We start from the raw sequence: 17,741 nt of genomic DNA, 5'->3' as shown, positions 1-17,741 counted from the left end.
CTTCAAATCCATCAATCTCCAGAACCTGTAGCAGTACCCAGAAAGCAGTGTTACATCCAGAATCCAGAGAGGCTAGACCAGCAGAGCAGAGCTGACCCAGATCACTGTGAAGTGCCGAGACCAGAACCGGAGTCCAGTCCAAAACCTGACCAGATCCGTGGCGAGGCCTATTTCAAATTTATATTGTGAGTACCTAGCAGAACTGTGCAGAACCAATCTCTTAGTTAAAATAATCTAATCCAAACTATTTAACCTAAGTAGAACAGCCTCCTAGAAATCGTGTCATCTGTCATTTGTAAAGCTGCACAACTGTCACCTGTCAATTCTGAAGCTGCAAGCTGTCACCTGTCATTTTGAGTTTACTTTAAATCCGAAAAACGACCTTTATTTAATCGTCCGTATCTCTGGAACCGTGTGGGTTAGGAATGAAATTTAACTTTCCTCTGAAAGCTTAGAATCTCAGATTTCCAATGAACTGACTTGCTACTCCTTATACTTTTGCTGCAATCGCGAGACACGCACTCGCGAGATTTACCGCGATTTGCGATTTTGGCTCAATTTCTCCACTTGTCAAAATAGCAGCTGCATTCTTCCTTTTGTTAAAATCCGTTTGCAACTTGGTAATAACTCATAGAGCATTGCTAAAGTGAGCCTGAACTAATACCAACACACATCTCCCACTCACCCTGAATCTCTAGAGGGAATTAAAATCAGTTGGCACATTTTCCCATCACATTTAAAAAGCATTTTGGGCCTGTGTTTCAAACTCCTACCTGTTTCCTCTACGCTTGCTGGGGAGGAACTGAATTTCGTATTGTCTTTGATTGCATTCCTGAGAACTGTGTGCTCTTCTTTCCATCTCCTTCCATTTCTTACATTGCATAGGGGAGGAGGGTGAATTGCCAGAGAAAAAGTGATTATCTTATCTTTTGCTAAAATCATATCAAGTATTTCTGTACTGCATTTTATTCCTCTTTGCTTTTCCCTTGAAATCATAAAAGTAGTTTTGCTACTTTATCCATCCTATACTAACTCCTCATTGATTTTAAAGAAGTGTGCTAGTGCCAGATTACCCATTGTTGATCAACATCATATGTCTAAGTGTACTGTCAGATATCAATTTATTATAAAGTGTGATATATATATATAGTGTTTAAATTCTCAAATAAACCTTTTAAACTTGCAAAACAGAACTACTTCTTGGCTCAGTGGGGTCAGGGGAATTCTAAGAGAGGGGTGTTGTATAGGGGTAGTCATCTAGAACTCATGAACTTGACATAAAGATATATCAATAAGGGTTTCCATTCAGTATCCCAGACTAGGCATTGACTTAGCTGTAGTGTTGAATTGAATCCTCTTACATGAAGACGTGTACTTAAAGTCTTCTTCAGGTCCTGCTGTAGAGAAATGGGTGCACTGCCATGAAAACACTTATATGTCAGTGAAAGTACTTTGTGATTGACATAGTGATGCACTGGCAACCAGTGGGATTATTTTCTTGCCTGTGTCACATGCTCAGTTCTAGCTAGTCCACAACGGCTCTAACAGCTCAATTCTGTGCTGTTTGGAGAGTTTTGATGTTGCCTTTCAATGTCCCGACTAGTAGGCTATAATTGAGTTTTGAGTTTACCGATGTTGTTGCTACTGAGGCTATATTTTAGGGAGAACAGGCATGGTTTAGCTTTAGTTTGTAAAATGAGCTTTCTCATGGTGAGCTCTGCATCTAAAAAAACCTCCCAAGGTCTTCACCCATATACTAACGTTTATAGTACATTCTGATATGTTAAATTGAGCATACCTGTCTTCCAATCTTTTTAGTCTCTGATTTGTTCCTGCAATCAGTAGCTCAGTCTTATTTATATTTCGGGCCAATCAGTTCACACTCATCCATTCCTGGATTAGATTGCATATTCCATTTATTCTGGCTGTATTCTCATCATCATACGTTCCAGGACCACCTGGGTATCGTCCGCATAGTTAATATAACCAATGCTGATGCTATCAAGGAGGTCAAAACCGGGCTCTTTTATACACATTAAATAGTGTTACACCGCCGCTCTTTCTATTTGAACCCGTTCTTTTGCCCAAAAAATGCCATCGGCCTGGTCTTGGGCCACCTTTTGCTTCCCTTTTCGGCAGTGAGGCCACTCATTGAAAGAGCATGACTGGGATTTCGGATTACACTGCACGTCTGAGAGCTACAGGTGTATGACCTTTGACCTAAGTACTCGAGTTGCATATCTTTACAGCATTACAGACTCGTTTCCATTGCTAGGACATTTCATTGTTGCTGTAAGATAGCTTCCTGTGTTCATGCATCTGGTGCAGAGATCTACATAATTGTGCTAGCATGAGGTCCACTGTTTGTAATCTAGGTCTCGCATAGCCCTTATATGTGAGGCCGATTAAATGAATTCCTTTCAGTTGGGTAATATAACAGCAAGTGTCTATAAAGCTGCAATTAGCACACCAGCTGGTGGGCACCAATTAAAGGGCCAGCGGAGATCGATTTCAATTGACAATGCAAGAGAGATGCCCACCGGGCTAGCTAAGAAATGAAAATAACATCATGAAAACAACAATTCATTGCTTTGCCTTCCGACACTCACATAAAGTATGACATGAAGGTGCACATCGCAACATGCGACTTTCCACTTGCACACAGGTCTCCGGTGCAGGTGCATTTAACAACATGCTAAGCGTCACCTAATAGTCCAAACTAAAAAACTGCCATGTTTGGACAATATAACGCTGCTGTTAACAAGCGCAATGCAAGAGTTCTTGCAGTGTGTACTTGGTGCTGCATAAAGTTTTGTCTGTGCAAACACTTGGGGTCGTATTACAGAACTTTGCACGGTATGAGCACTAGAGATTTTTTCCATAATGCCAATAGGGAACAGTATTAGCACTAGGACAAACCTTGCCCTGGTGCAAACATTTATTAAAAGCATGTTGTTGTTGCCCTAGACTAGCCCTAATGCCAATTAACATTGCACTAACACTGGTGCAAAGTTTCAGTGACACAGCATTTTATGTAATCTGGGTTGATGGTGCTCATCTATGAAAGTGGTCCAGTGCAGGCCCAGGACTGAATGATACACCCGCTTGCACCGACTGAGCTATCGACAGGCGCGGGACCCATTTGCAATTCAGGCTGCTAAGAACCAGCTATGCAGTGATATGCATGCCTGTGGGTCCAGAGGGCAGAAGGCGCTGGGCAGGCAGCAGGGGGCATGCAGCCAGGTCAGCAACTGGATCGATCACAAAAGTAGCCACCCTATTTTCCCCACCTGCAATGCACGCATAACGATCCGCAGTGGATCGATCGCGCACAGCCATTCCAATCCAATAAACTACCAAGGGAAGAGGCACAGTGATGCAGTGCCAGTGACCTCTCGACTGTTCAGTGCTGGGGAGTGCATCCACTGACATTATTACTACCACGTTTAATACTGAATTTATGAACCCTGGAATGTGATATTGCTTAGTCCAACTTGGCCACCAATGTCTGAGTAGAGTGCTTAACTCATCAGCTGTCCACCCAAACAGTTATTTCCACAGAGACTACATGGTCTCCAGTTTTGGCCTGCTTAAGACATTCTGCACCTGCATTAACTAAAATACAACAGGTAGCAAGCACATACAAAACCAGCCCTCTATGGACCCTCACTATGAGAATCCCGCATATGTGAGCTTTTATTGGTTTCAACCCAGGTTTTCTGCTGTGAATCCACTCCACCAAACATCTTTCTAGGGACACTCGAAGAAAGAGAATGTTGCAAAAATCACCAAGAAAATACACAACTACTTACTCTCACTGCCTAATTTGAGGACAAGGTCCTGAATCGATGATGGGGCCGGGCAGCAGCCAGGCTGCAGGAGCAACCTCAGCAGCAGGCCAGGCCAGTGGGCACGATGGCACAGTCTAGTGCAGGGCAGCAGGCCAGCAGTGCAGTGGCACTGTCACAACAATGCACATGGGCAACTCCAGGCAGGCAGGGCTGGCTGGATGAGTCAGACTGAAATTATTGCATGGACGTGGTCACATGAACTGGGATGGATGCGCAGGCATATTTGCTACAATTCTAGCAAATGTGCCCCGCTGTGGCTCCAGATACTCTGGCCTTGCTAGGGAAAATCTAAACTGCAGAGGCAGTGTTTCCTTATCTCACCATAGTGCAATTTTCATTCTGCATGATGAGAGCATCAGGCTGCAGGCAATGCATCAGCACCTTCCCTCCCGAGGCCAGTGCTGCTGGCACCCACATCAAACTCTAGTCTGGATGATAGTGTCCATTTTGCCAAACTGGGCAAAGAGGGGTGCAGTGGTGGGACTGGAACTTAAGAATTGGAAATTAGCCTAAGGGAAGGCACACCATCTGGTCCCCGCCCGGCAGCTGCAGTACCTGGCAGGGTCGCGTTTCACATGTGTGCTCACCGGTATCCCTGCAGCACCAGAGCGTGCAGGCGTACAGCTGCATTGAAATTAATCACAGCCCAGCGGGAGCCAAGGGGGGAGCACCAAGCTCCAGGGTGGAGGCAGGGGGGGCAAGTGCCCCCCCATCCCACCTGGCTCCGCTGCTGTAGGCTGGAAGTTAATACTTTTTCCAATCCAGCTGTATTTGAGGTAGCTTTTTCTAGGTTATTCATTCATGCTGTTTCTTGTTCACATAGGGAGTGTCATATCATGCACCTCTTGTCTATGCAGCTGATGTGGACTATGGGTGGCATCTCTTTTATGAGCATGGTTTCATTAAATTGGACACCGTTTGCAAGGGTTAGCATCAAACACATGCATTGTTGATTTTGTTGTGTTCATTGTTCCATTACATCAGGGGCAGATGTGTGTTGTGCAGACAGCTCATTTATTGGTCTACCTTTCAAGGAAGTATTTGCATGTTCAGTAAGCACACCAGTTCTAATGCTCTTTAAACATGAGCATTTGTTTGCTCTGTAGACTGAGGCATGTTTTGTGCAAGTTGTCTGTAGTGAAAATGACCACATAGATTCACATTGCCTATGCTGCCGAGTGCAGTACGGCATTTTTTGTAACCTAATGTTTTGAAGATGGGTTGCCCTGTCACTGGTGTGAACTGTAGAAGGTCTCTAAATACAATTAAATGTTTTCCTCCAGTTATTCGTATCCAGTCTTTAGGGCTTCCTGCATTCTTAGATGCATTAAAGCAAGCATTAGGTTGGAAATCATGCTTAGTTAATCTACTAGGAGGACATTCATTTGTTGTAGAATTCTGCAAACTTGATGGCTGCTTTTGATGACAATTTGTAATATTCTAATTTGTGTTGGTGTTCCACTGGGAGTAGGAGGAGTCAGTGTAAAGTTACATGTCCTATGTTTTAAGCAGTTAGTCCTGTGGGTGCTGTCACAGCAGCTGAAAGGTTATTAAATGTGTTGTCTTCTGAACATTTCTGGATTGTTTGAATTGAGAAGGGTTTTCCAGAAACAGCTTCAACTCCTACAGTTGTAATTTTTACAAATGCATTTATTATTTGTCATGTTTAAATACATGTTCTATTTCTTCAGTGACTTCTAGGTAAACAGTGAATTGTTCATCATTTAATTGTGATTTGAGCACTGATGAATCTTGTTTAGGTTATTTAGATTGATACATTTTTTCTTTCTACTTCATTCATTGCTAGTTCTGCTTTCTTTTGAATGAGTGGTTCTCCAAGTGGCTTTTCACTTCCTGTAAGAGATGGTTGACTCCCTTATGGAGTGTCTTTATCCAGTTGTCTTTCCATTTCTTCTTCGTGTTGGCGTTCATTGTCCAACATTTATTTGTACCATTTAACATCATCATTTGTTATACTATTTTCAATTGCCTTGAATGCACCTTCAAATGTGTCATCGTCACCTAACAATTCTTCCTCTTTTCTCTAAGGTTGGAATAGTTGCAGGTGGGCCATGGAATAAATCTATCTATGCTCTGTAGTTTTTAAAGCTATTTCACATAGTTAATTAGACTGTGTTTCCAAGTCTTAATAGACTTTCATCATAATTAATTTAATACTAAGTACTTGTCAGCTGTCTCATTTAGCATGATATTATATTTGTATGTACAGTTTTCTGCTATGTCACACAAGCACATGTTTTCAAAAGCAGTACTTCTGTTTGGATAGTATGTGTCAATCAGGTTATTTTCTAAGATGTCTTGGCTGTTGGGATTTTTCTGAAGTTATAGATTACATTTCTTGATAGGATTTTAGTAATCTTTTTCGCAATGAAGCTGGACGAAGGTTGAGCCAGAGAAGGTTTCAGATTTCCCCTAAAAGGCTGTACCTATTACACAATCTGCATCTTCATTGAACCTGCACTCTCTATGTGACAGCATTTTGATACAAAAGCTGTACAATTTTTGAGAGAGAGATTTGTCAGATGATATGTCATCCCAGAAGTCTTTTAGCTCAGTTTTGTCAGTTTTCGTAAGATTGGCTGTGACATATCTGCAACTACAGTTGAAATGGCTGCAATGCATTGCATGTCTATGTTAGCATTCCATGAGAGTGTAATGATAGTATTGTAATCGTTGATGTGCTTAGATGCTTCATCTCTTTTAATGTTCCATGTGTTTTTGGCAGATTTGACTTTCACACTGTGCCTAACAGAAGACATGAAACTATTTACTTGACCGTTGGTACAAACTGGTCCAGAGAATCAAAAACATCATTTAGTAATGTATTTACCTCTGTTTCTATATCAACAATGGCAGTATTTGCCACAATTATGTCATTGGAAACATAAGATCTGTGTCCGTAGGTCATTATGTCTTCTGAAGGGATGTCACAGGTAATGCACATTTCAATGCATTTTAAAACAGTGTCAGCACTGTTGTGTCCAGATTTTGGAGCATTTTCTATCTAAAAAAGCATGTGGATGTGTGGTGCTACTCTGGACTGATGCTCTTTCCCCCAAAAGAAGTGTTCTTCTTCTGCAAGTGGAGGACACTTTTTATTACAGATGAAGTGTAACATGGAAATAAAACACTGATGAAAGTATCTTGAGACATTTACAGAATCTAGAGAAAAGAATTCTCTGGCACCTTTTTATACTTATTCCTTCTTTACTCTAGCTTATAGTGCATAGGAATTCATGTAAGTCATCCCGTGCATGTTCTGCACAACTGAGAGTAACAAACCATGTGGGGTGGCCTAGGTTAATATCGCTGCAAAGAATTGGCGCCATTCTTGTATGGTGATATTTTTGCAGCGATAATAACACATGGAACCTATTTTCTATCTTGACCAACATATTTTAATTCAGCATCGCTTATTGTTCTGCTTCGTTTGTTCTTTGTCCTTTGTTATGTGGCGCACTGAGGACTACGGGCGTGTGGTGCATTATAAAAATCAAATAATAATAATTAAAATAATAATAACCAGAACAAGGGAGAGTTCTGGTGGGAGGAGGAAGAATGGGTGTGAGGGGCGTATACCCATCCCAATCAGGAGTTTTAGGCAAAGCGGGTGAACTGGTGGTGACCAGAGTCATAGCAAATTAATTACAGGGACAAGATGAGGTGCCACATTGTAGGCTATGTTCATTGAAATGTCATTGGTGGACTCAGGTGACTCGACACCAGTCCCTTTACACTCACTTTAAAGTGCCTCGACACTAAAAGATAAGAAGGCATTTTAAAAAGGCATCTGTTATTTTTCTAGGCGCGACACCTTCATCAGAGACTTAGAGTTCCTTTCTGTGAATCCTCAACACAGTTTTGTTCATTTAAATGGTGCAAGATGCACGCTTTTCACGTGCATGCGTCCTCCCGTGCAGCCCTCTCTCCCTGTGATGTACGGCCAACATTTGTCAGACATCTTCCCAAGCCTTGTCTCCTGACATTGCCCCCATTCTGTCTCCTCTATGCACGACGAAGCAGGGCTGCGTTATCTCCCCAATCCCCTATTTCTATCGTTCTAACACATGCAGATACAACAGGCTGGCACAGTGTAGTGACACTTGCATTAGCGGTGCCACGTGAAGATCATCTACTTGCACTCACGCTTCACTCTTAATGCAATCACTCTCTCTCCCAACCTCCCGTTGAAGTTAAACAGGCTCTGTTCTCTCTGTTTTACTCTCTCTCTCTCTTCCTCCTGCTCTCTCTCTCCTTCAGCAGCTTTTCCTAGATTCTACCTTTCAAAACGTAACGTTTCCCTTCTGTCCTGGGTCTGAATGTGGCATGAAATTGTCTCGGCAGTGCACCAGTGAAAAAGGGGCCCACAGTTCCAAATGGCAATTCATTCCTTTTGTGAAAGACTGTTCGAGTAGTACCGAAGGGGGAGGTTTTTGATCAAATGTGATGCAAATTGTGCATTTTAAAGAATATATTTTTTCTATAGTACTGGTCATAACTACTAGCAACATGGTGAACTAACTTATCAAACTGACCCACAAACAAAGGCCCCACTTTGACCCAAACAACTGGCTCACATTGGCATTTTGCTTATTTTTGGTTTCGGCATTGCCCTATTGCCCTATAGGCCAGTCCGATTCTGCCAGCCTGGTGCGATAGAGCCTATTTACCTGGGAGGGCTTGAGGCAGGGAAGTAAGCATTTATCAGTTCTTCTTCAAATGTTAACTATACGAACTGGGCTCAAGTCCTGAAAACAAAATGTTGTGGCATGGGGGACTCATTACTATATGCTTTTATTTGGGGGTAGAGGGCATAGGTGCACCCCCTATCAACAGGTCCTAGTTATACCCCATAAATGTAAGGAAATGGTAGTGACCAGACCCCTCGCTGACCCAACCTGTGTGGTGCTGGTGCCCCCTGAGGAGCACTTCGCCCCCCTGGAATAAAAACCTTGCTCCGCCACTGACGGCCTAACCTGCAGAGAGATACTAAGATGCAACTTTGACGTAGAACAACATTTTATCAATGGAGCAATTAGAACAGTTGTTGGCTTTCAAACATATCCAAACAAAAACAATATCCAGTTTGACATCATCTGGTTTGACAAACTTGAACAAACTAAATAAATCCCAGCACCGCAGCAATGCTTTTCATTAAAGAAATGTATGTACGCAGAGAACAATTCTCTCTGTCTCTTGTATATGCTGTTACTATTACAAGGCACAAGTTCTAACCCTCGACCATGCACTTGTAGACATTGGCAGTACAGTATTTAAAGAAGGTATGAGTTACGTGGCCCTTTCACGTCTTCATACACTCATTGGTCTATTCTTAGTATTCTTAGTAAACAAAGTCAACACTGACATTTCTTGCATCCTGGAATACTACAGACTATGTGTACTGTACCCTCCACATTTGGATATGTATCTTGTACCTCAACAAACAAAAAAATACTTAAAAAGACAACTAGTACAGACAGAAACGACCGCAAATTTCTGAATAATACCTTTTAAAAAGATAAAAAATGAAGCACCTTCAAACCAAACAGAAACCAAATTATCTGGTACTTTTAAATTTAACAACACAACTCGATTAAATTGTTATGTAAATGTAGCAATCAATCTTCTTTTCCAATCACCACAAATTGTGGACACTATTTACTTACATGGCTCAGAACCGCTATGTTTACAACTCCTCATCCTGCATAGAAATGCCACAACAACCATGACAGTATCTACAGTGTCTCAGGCGCAAGACTGGAATTAGATCACTGTGCAAGAATTGTTAAATTCACTATAAACACGCAGAAGAATACAAATGAATTCTGAATGTACTTACTAGAGAGAGAATATATTACTGTAAATGAAATCCTACAGTATTCATACACTTGGAAACATACATGCAATCTCTGCAACCATGTTTCTGAAGAGAATGTCACTAATGAATATGATTTTTATATGTATCTGCACCACATTGTAATACAATTCCACTTCAACAACTGTTCCAAAATGCAAATCATGGCATATTATGCTCATTTTGCAATTCAGACACTCTTTCAAACATACAAATAGATTCACATGCCCAACATGTAATATTAATACTTTTAAGATACAATGCAGATGACACTAAAAATAACTGTGAACTCATTAATTTCACACACGCCCAAGTATCTCTTGGCAAAACAACATTCATAACAGTAGGCATAATATAACACACTGGTGCCATAACCACTTCAAGCCACTATACTGCATATGTGAAAAAAATAAGTGGCTGGTATGAATTTAACAACATATCTGTGACTCAAAAACAAAGTTTACCAGAACATCTAGAAAATGCTTAATATTCCTTGAACCCTAATGTAGTAATTAAAATATACAGTTAACATACACCAATTGGTGTCTAACTACTTTAAACATAAACAAACACGCAAAACAAATATGCCTCAATTTCATTACACTTAAAACAGGCAATCACATATCTAATTTTGTAATCCATCCATACTACTACTACACTCCTTTCTACGGTTACAAATGTGTCTCCTTTTCATAAACATCACATTCTGAAAAAAAAGGAGAAAATGTTTGTCAAGATGCATATTATATTAACAGTAAAAGTTCAAAATGGGCTTTTTCTATCCAACCTGGATGTTGTTCCATGACCCAATGATTAGAATATGTTAATGCAACAACATTGTATCACACACACATGTTGTAGCAACAAATAGGTAAATACAGTGTACTACTCATGAAGGTAAACAATGTGAATGTATGTATGTAACTTAGAGTGTGCACATCTTCCATACCATATTCTACAACAAACATTTTTTTCTTTTGATTTCCAGGCAAAGAAACACAGATGTTCCCTTGTTACCATGTTCACTACTTCCCAACATCAAACAATCCATTATTTGCCACAGCATTTACTGTGACAACTACTACTATACCCAAACTCCAAATTGCCTATTGTGGCTATGGCCATGGTCATGGGTCACATTGTTCAAAGTGCATAACTACTAAATCTAAAGTAAGCATACTGGCCATGTCCAGTGGTCAGATTGTTGGGGGGCATTCAAACCAAAGAAAGCATACTGTTGTGGCAATGGGCAGTTGCCAGATTATTGGGGGCATGGGCTTAAGATATGCCTCAAACAACCTGGCTATATCCATTGTTACACTTAGTAGTCCCATTAAATAAGTATTAAACCCAAATTAATCCTTGTAGTAGCATATAACATAACATCACAATTGTCAATGGATGTTCGCAGTCATCTAATGCTGTCTGTGATGGCCGCAGACAGTCAAAAAGGTAGCAAACACGGCGGTAACCTTGCAACCATTTTTACACCCAATAACACACATACAGTACCCTATCATTCTTCCTCTGATTTTTACAATGTGCTATGGATGGAGACTTGCTGTCCTGCTATTTCAGCCCTCATCCTGCCAGCATTCTACCATGTGGACTCAGCGCTGCCTTGGGGTAAACCCAACAGAATTTGTTGCCGTGATTTGGCGCTGATGCACTGACTTTGATATTCTGCACCTTAAATTGTGCCTTCATCACTTGCAGCCCTAATAGCATTTCCCTCTTTGTGAGAAACCCATTTCCTGGGTTTTACTGATCTATTCTTCCTTCTGTGACCCTGCCATATTGTGCATGGCCCTTCCAAGATGGCTGCACCTCATAACATTTTGTGTGCTTCCTTGGTCAGTCCGGGTTCCCCCTCCTATTGGCTGCCTTGGTCCTGAAATGGCCAATAGCAGCAACCGGGAGGCAGGAGCCAGCCGATACACCCAAGGCCCACAACAAAGGCCTCTGCCTGCTCTGTGTCTGCTACTGGAACGCTGCCCGCCCTCTCTGATCCCCCTGTGACGTTCTCTTGTGTCCCCTTCACCCTCTGGTACCCCCACAATGTTCTCTTGTGCCCCCCTCCCTCTCTGATCCCCCTGTGATGTTCTCTTTTGCCACCTCGCCTTCTGGACCCCCCGTGATGTTCTCTTGTGGCCAATCCCCCTCCAGTCCCCCTGTGATATTTTCTTATGCCCCCCTCTGTTCCCCCATGATGTTCCGCATGCCCCCCTTCTCGCACACAGGTGCTGCCTGTTGCTTGATTCTTCTACCCTGCTCCCCCCCCCTCCTCCAGCCTACTTCTGCAGGAGTCTGTCCTGATACATTCTGTTTTCACCATCACCTACTTGTGGACAATGCTGGATTTGACTTTTATGGACTACATTGATTCACGGTGCGTCACCCTTTCTCAACTCTCATGCTGGACTTCCTTTGCATCTTGTACTCATGGTAGCCCTGAATCATGCTTTCCTCATATCCTGGCTTTCATGTCTTGTGCTCTCGCAACATTATGTGTTACTACTGACTTCTGCAATTGTATTCGCTCTCCCCTCTTGCTTCTCCACTCTTTTGAATGCTTACTCTCTGTTCTCTCCGCCTCTCCCTTTCTCCCTTTGCCTTTCTCCTCCCCTCCTCCCCTAACTTTCTTCTATGCACTTACTCTATCAGAATTGTCCCTGGATCTAATATGATAGCAACCTTGCATGTCTCCTCCCCCCTCGCCTTACTTGCTACCCTCCCACCCCCCTCGAGTACTATCTGAAATGTTGTCAGGCCGACTATGATAGTTAATTTCACATTTGTATTTTTCATGGCCTGTAAGAATGTCACTGTATTTTCCCTTCTTCCCTCCCTTGCCTTGAAGCGCTTTGAAACACATTGTGTATAGGCACTACATAAATAAACTACCATATCGTATCATATTTTGTCTCACCCACCCTCCTCAGGTGCTCTTTCATCCTGAACATAACTAGACATTTATTTTTCCAAAACCTTTTTATAACGCTGGGTCTGCAAAGAGCAGACAATGATTGCGGATTGAACATGGTGACCATTTCAAAACCTTTGACACACCTCACGTTTCTCAAATTAACCAATCAGTGCCCTCGTACCATGTCTGTGAACATCACGCAGCCCCCTGATTTGTTAGGAGATGTCCGCGGACACTGAATCAAGAAGTCAGTCTGCGGACCGGACAGATATTTCACAATAGTTTTTTACCCATGTTTTGCCCATTTTTTAAAATCTACATGGACGGATTTACACCAAGTTTGTAAAAACATGCTTTTGGGACCAGACCACCACTCCTCAAGAACGTTTGGTGGTGCAAATCCATCCAGCAGTTACGTTGTATCTGTGAGCAAAATGTTTTCCCATTTAAGTCCAGATTTTGAAATGTTTGGACCACCACTACAACTTTGCCTCCCTTGACGAATCTGCACAAAACCTTGCAAAATCATTCACAGATGGGAACATATTTGTTTTACAACGTTCTGAAGAAATTTGTCAAGTGGCGCCAAAGTTATACGCCATCCAAAAACTGTTCTTCCTATGGGAAAGACAACTTTACCATGACCACAGGGTCGCTATCGTGGACCCTGTAATGTCTCCTGCACATGAAAACTCACACTTATCAATCCTAAAATGTACATGCACATGTACATGTTTGAAATGTACAAGTATATGTAAAAGTACATTTTCTACATGTACATTTTCTACATGTACCCTATGTCCTAAGTATATGTCCTTTATGTCTCCTATAGGTATTCAAACTCACATAAAAGACAGTTTTGAGTTTGATGTGAGTTTTTATATGTATAGGAGACACATATGAGATGTATTTGTCATACATGTAGGAAATATACATCTCTTATAGGTCTACTATAAGGTTGGAAACTCACATCAAATTCAGTCCTCGCATATACATCTATGAAATGTACATGTACATTATATACACCCTCATGTAGCCCTTATTCAACTTCCTGGACGAGTTAGGCATATCATATGCCAACTATGCAGATGACACACAGGTGCTCATCCCCCTCACCGGCGACTATGACTCTGACAGGGAAAAGCTAAACTCCATTTACTCCAAAATTCAAACCTGGATGACAGAAAACTGGCTTTGCCTCAACAGTGAAAAAACTAAGCTGCTACTTATTGGGGCCCTGGCAACCTTAAAGAAACTTGACGAAAAGTACAACTCCTTTCCCATTGACAATAGTCCTATCCCTGTGTCGCAGACCGTCAAAACCTTGGGGGTCTTCTTAGATTCCAATCTTACCATGAGCAGACAGGTCAACGCGAATGCATCCGCTGCGGCATACCATTCAAAACTGCTAAATGCAGCCAGACCATTCTTGTCCAAACAGAACTGCCTCACCATAGCAAGGGCCATAATTGGATCCCGGTCAGACTACTGCAATGCCCTCCTAGTAGGCACCTCTGCTAAAAACATCAGAAAACTTCAGACCATAGAGAACAATGCCCTCCAGGCTGCCACCAGCATTTCATAAAGGGAACATACCTCTGCTGCTAGGAGACAAGTCAATGGTTCCCCATCACCTTCAAAACCCTCGCCATCACACACAAATGTGTCAACAACACTGCACCCTTGTATCTCTCCCAGAGATTTGCTTAACCCAGCTCAGACAGACCTACAAGGACGGCTTACACCAACATGGTCACTGTTCCCAAAATCCTGAGGTCTCGTGCAGGAGGTTCTAGCTTCACTTTCATCGCTGCGTCCCAATGGAACTCCCTACCAACGCACCTAAGGAGCACTGAATCACACACAGCCTTTAGGAAAGCAATCAAAACGTGGTTGTTTGTTTAAAAAGGCCTCCTAGATTTCTGTTTCCTCCTGTATTCTTTAACTCAGCACCCATGCACTGTAACCTTATTGTATGCCATGAGTTATGATTCACGCAATTTTTCCATGTACCGGCTTCCTGTTCATTATGCCTAGGTTCTGCTCTCTGTAACCCACAAGCAATCCTTCATAATGTGTAACTAAGAAATTTGTTTGCAACAGCGCCTCAATGCCCGTGGGCTGTAGTGTGCTTTACAAATACAAAAATAAAAAAATAAAAAATATATAGATGTATATTCATTCTGGTGCATGCGTGAGATGTATACAAATCTTAAAATGTGAACATTTCAAAATTGCCCAGCACACTTTTTGAAACATGCACATATATGTGCATTTTGCATATGTACACATGAACACTTACTTCAAACCTATGGCGATGAGTGTATGGAATATGGTGAAAGAATGTATGGCCTATGAGAGTATGGCATATGAGTGTGTGGTATATGAGATTGGGGCAAATTAGTGTATGGAGTACGAGTGCCTGGCATATTATTTTGTGGCATATGAGTGTTTGAAAATTAGTTTAGTCTATGATTGTGTGGTGTCTGGGTGTGTCACATACATGTTTGGTGAATTGAATGAGTGTTTGGTGTGCAGGTCTGTGGGATGTAAAACTATGGTATGTGAGCATGTGGCCTTTGGTCAGATGGTGTATGACTGAATGACATACAAGAGTTTTGCTTAGGAATAGGGTATGAATATTTGTTATAAACTCGTATGTAATGCACTTGTCCTACATGCCTCCTATACATATGAAAAGTCACATTAAAATGAGGACTGACTTTCATGTGAAGTTACATTTCATACATAAGATGTACTTTCATCCTGGGCATGAGTAAGAGATAGGTAAATCTGAAAACTTAAAATTGCCCAGCTCACTTTTTAAAATCTACATTTACATGTATGTATCATGTATGAATAGATGTTCATTCATTATGTGAATGCCTGAAATAGTGATACATCTTAAAATGTTAATATCTCAAAACTGACCAGGCCGATTTTCGAAATTGTTTTTGGGAGGACAGATCCTGATTAGATCTAGGTGCATGCCAAAAATCTTGAAACTTTGAGTGGTCAATGTTGGGACATTTAGGCCAAAAAATGTTTTTTTTTCTATTGGAAAACCCTGTATTAAAAGTGTTCCACACAAATTTAAAACAATTTGGTTTAAAAATCTGAAGACATCCATGAAATGTTCTGACATTTTCCGCATTGGGGCAAATGCTTTTTAAATGTACAATGTCAATGTTTCATAATTTTCCAAGAGGTATTTGGAAATATTATTTTCTGAAAACTCGTAGGGCCTCATTACGAGTATGGAGGTAGCCATGACGCTCTTAGCGGTATGGCTACCCCCATACCGGGTACCGGGTCCGGATTCCTGGATTGGGGACATAACGGGCCATTCCGATCTTGGAGGGCCTAGTAATTCCCTTTCCTGGAACCCGGACCCAGTACATGCCCATTCCCATTTGAGCCCCCATAGGGCTCAATGGGAATGGGGAGGATGCTAACAGCGGGCCCGTTAATGACGGGCCCATTGTTAGCATCCTGGTCTGCTAGCGGGTCCCGCTAAGGACGCCTGGTTTTATCAGACGTCCTTTGCGGGACCCGTGAGAAGACCTTGTAATAAGGCAGTAGAGGGTTAACGGCGCCGGCAGCTCGACCAGCGTCATTAACCCTCTACCGTCTTCCTCGTAATGAGGCCCATACACTCTTAGAGCCTCATTACAAGTTTTGTGGTATTTTGGCAGTAAATCTGCCGAAATACTACTGAACGGATTTACTGTTACCTCCACTTGGTCCGGAGGAAATACTGCAGGATTATAAGTGGTGGTATGGCAGTGTTAGCCCCCATTTATGGACTCCAGAGGACTCCGGGGGGATTTTGGCAGAATTACCACCAGTGGCAATTCCGCTGGCAGTCATTCTGCCAAAATGCCCACTTTTTGGCAGTAAGGTTGCAGAATTACCTGCAGTATTTTGCTGGAGGTTTTTCTCCACCCCACGGCCAAATCCATAGTTGGGCTTTGAGGTAATGTTACCACCGCATTACCACTGATTTGAGCCACACCACCCAACTTGTAATGGGGCCCTTTGTCTTAAACGTAACTATGCTATGCACTAGTGTGATAGTATAATAGAAATCAGCTTGCACTATAAAAGAGCTTCATAGTCCACACCCTCAGCAGTACCACGAGTTATGGGACTGTATATCTTGTTAAACACCCTTGATGTGCTTGGGCCTTTCCTTTGGTTTTCGGACCCATAACTCTCTTTACAGCCCTCACACACATGGATTTCACTAACTCTGCTCAGCCAATCAGAATGTTCAGAATGCAGGCTATATTCATTGGTTTAGACCTTGTTCCAAACAGTGAATTGAAAATCATCCCAAAAAGCACGAAATAAACAATTGTTTTCAGCTGTTTAAAGGCAAATATTAGTAGCAACAATCTAATTCCTCAAACTAACAATGACATACATTTTTCGAGATTATTGTTATAGCTTCGTATTCACTGAAGTGACATTATATAATATAATTTATTGTGACTTAGTTTACAATGAAACTTTACACATAAAATATTACCTAAATGGAAACAAAATTATAATGAGAAAACCATCAGTAATTAACAAACATTGCATAAGAAATTACCACAAAAAACAATACATTAAATTATCTAAATATACATTTCCTAAAAACCATATAAAACAGCTTCATTTTAAGTTCACATTTACAATAGTTCAGGGACCAGATCTAACCACATCCTACCATGTATTCTCCAATAAAAATTTCAGATGGAATATCAATCTAATTTTAGTGTTGTTACAATTCCTGTATAAATAGGGGCCTGTGTTAGCCAACAGCCCCTCATAGGTTTCAGCGATGGCTATACATCAACTCCTCTTTATATCCTCCTATATGGTTATATTAAGTCTTGTTTCCACCTTCAGCCAAACGTTGTACAGTGCCATCATGAGTCTTATACTGTTGGAGTTAATACAGTGATGCCAAAATAACTCCTCTTTAATGTAACCTTGGTTATGCACAAGCTGACCCAAGCCAAGGTTTATGGTACTTGACATTTTGTGACATTCAGTCAATACATGTCTGGCCGTTTCTAGCTGATTCATTCCTTTGCATAAC

The sequence above is a fragment of the Ambystoma mexicanum genome, chromosome 2q (assembly GCF_040938575.1).
Source record: "Ambystoma mexicanum isolate Mex_15411 chromosome 2q, UKY_AmexF1_1, whole genome shotgun sequence".
Taxonomy (NCBI): domain Eukaryota; kingdom Metazoa; phylum Chordata; class Amphibia; order Caudata; family Ambystomatidae; genus Ambystoma; species Ambystoma mexicanum.
This window is presented reverse-complemented; position numbering follows the sequence as displayed.